We start from the raw sequence: 2799 nt of genomic DNA, 5'->3' as shown, positions 1-2799 counted from the left end.
CAGAGTTATGGGACTTTGTTTTTTTGTTACTATACTATATACATAGACACAATCTTGTGCGCACCATCTCTCCTCATCCCCTTGACACAATTTAATGAAACTTCACACAAGTGATCAGTACCAACAGTAGTTGTGCATGGGGCATGTTATGTTCTTTTAGAAAAAAAATTTGCAGAGTTATGGGACTTTGTTTTTTTGTTACTGTACTATATACATAGACACAATCTTGTGCGCACCATCTCTCCTCATCCCCTTGACACAATTTAATGAAACTTCTTACAAGTGATCAGTACCAACAGTAGTTGTGCATGGGGCATGTTAGGTTCTTTTAGAAAAAAAAATGCAGAGTTATGGGACTTTGTTTTTTTTGTTACTATACTATATACATAGACACAATCTTGTGCGCACCATCTCTCCTCATCCCCTTGACACAATTTAATGAAACTTCACACAAGTGATCAGTAACAACAGTAGTTGTGCATGGGGCATGTTAGGTTCTTTCAGCGACAAAAATTGCAGAGTTATGGGACTTTGTTTCTTGTTAACATACTATGTACATACAGTCTGCATATGCAATCTTGTGCGTGCCTAATCTACCAAACCCTTTCACACAATTTAATGAAACTTCACATAAGTGATCAGTACCAACCCTAGTTGTTGCATGGTGCATGTTACATTCTTTTAGATAAATATTCTGCATAGTTATGGGACTTTTGTTTTTGTTACTATACTTATACTACAGTCTATTATACATACAGTCCACATAATTATGCAGTCTTGTGTGTGTCAGATTGCAATGTACTGTGTCAGTGCATGCGGGGGGTACATTCATCACCTTTAGTGATAGCTCTAGTTATATTTTAGTTAGGTTAATCTATGACATTTGGATAAATTTAAATCCAGATTTACAGTAAGTTTTCTATTTTCATACTTTAATACAGGATTGCTGAATTAAAAACCGAGATGCATTATATTTATTTGAACATAAAGAGACGAGACGTTTATAATGTATATTTTACTTGTCTAAGAATATTATACTGACCGCGAGATTGGAAATTCTGGAAACTCTTCAGATTGTTTAACCAAATATTTAAACGTTTAGAGGCAAATATATCGTTCAGAACTTGTTCAGTCACAAAGTTTAAAGAGATGTTTGAAAAATTAAATTTAAAAAAATGATTAACAACGCGACTTTTATGTCACTCTGACATATTTTATCAAAACTGTACAAAAGATTTATTGTGCATTTTGAATAAGTTCTAACACGGAGGATTGCGTAATGGCGGACAGGTTAAGGAACACTAATTTAGCATAGTTTACGTTAACGCTAGCGTTGGTTTAAATACCGTGGCTGTAGTTTTGACATTTTGGTAGAAATAAAATCGGGAAGTGTTATTTAGATCCCATTACCGCACTTTATGTGCTTTTGAAGTTTTTGTGAAAAAAGTCTCTCCCGTACTTATGTTATCACTGTATGTCAGTATGAAGACAATCCATCAAAATGAGGTGAGGATTGGCCGGACAACGTGTCACGGCACTATGAACATCATGCATTTTATATTAAATATAATTTGGGAGATATATTTTAACGTAATATAACCATAAAATGCAAATAAAACACTGTAGATAACTTCTATTAAATATCAACAGGCACATTTAATGATATCTAATTTCTTTTCACGACGAAATGAGTATGGTGCGTTCTGACACTTAAATGATGACGTCATCCCTGCCCACATGTCATTTTATTCGTCATAATTTTCACATCATTTAATAGATATAATTATCAGTATCTATGAATTGCAAGAATCCATTTGTATAACTTTTAATGCGTGCATTTTTTTATTCCAGGTTGACACAGGAGTTGTTTACTGGAATCAGAAAACGGGACGACTATTTATTTTCACGATATAGAACATGCTTATGTGTGAAGTTTCTACCCGTTTCATCAACAGATGCAGACAGACAGCCCGGATGAGCCATTCGTTCTCAGTGACATTTGTAACAACAGAAAATATAAAAGCTTATATTTATTGAGATCAGGAAACTGAATATTTTCATGGGGTTCATCATTTGTAACCTGCTTACATATCGTGTTCCAGCACAGAACCAACATGCGTCTTTTTAAAGCGCTCGTTTTGAATACATCTTCGGACATTAGAAGGGGTGTACTGCTCTTCTTAGCAGACGGCAAATCGAAAAGCCTATAGCGGTAATCAACATTCATGGGAATAACGAAAACATGTACAGACAGTAGTAAAAGAAGTGATACTCAACTGATTTCTTGAGTCAACGGCGCAGAATTAAATGTGCGAATTGCTAGTTTTTCAATTAGAAATGAACATATGAGCCGTGCCATGAGATAACCAACATAGTGGGTTTGCGACCAGCATGGATCCAGACCAGCCTGCGCATTCGTGCAGTCTGGTCAGGATCCATGCTGTTCGCTTTCAAAGTCTATTGCAATTAACAGTCTCCGGATTTAGTTTGCAAATCCGGAATTTTCGCAAACTCAGCTACCTTTTATCTTTGACTTTTTTGTGATCTTTTGACACCTAACAATAGTTCGGGTCTCATAGAGAAATAATTGGCCATTTCCTTTCAAATATCTCAAACAACGAACTCTTGGGACGGCTTCAAAGTTGGTCCTCCCATGGGAGTATTTTTTTCTCCCGCGGGGTTTTCGCTATCCCATGGGAGGTCCAATCGGAGGTTTTCTCCCACTTTAAGAATTGCGGGAGAAATACCCCATTGGGTTTTAAAAAAATTTCTGAATTCATTATTTATGTGGTAAGTATT

This window comes from Mercenaria mercenaria, unplaced genomic scaffold, assembly GCF_021730395.1.
Source record: "Mercenaria mercenaria strain notata unplaced genomic scaffold, MADL_Memer_1 contig_2929, whole genome shotgun sequence".
Lineage (NCBI taxonomy): Eukaryota > Metazoa > Mollusca > Bivalvia > Venerida > Veneridae > Mercenaria > Mercenaria mercenaria.
Note: the sequence above shows the minus strand (reverse complement) of the source record.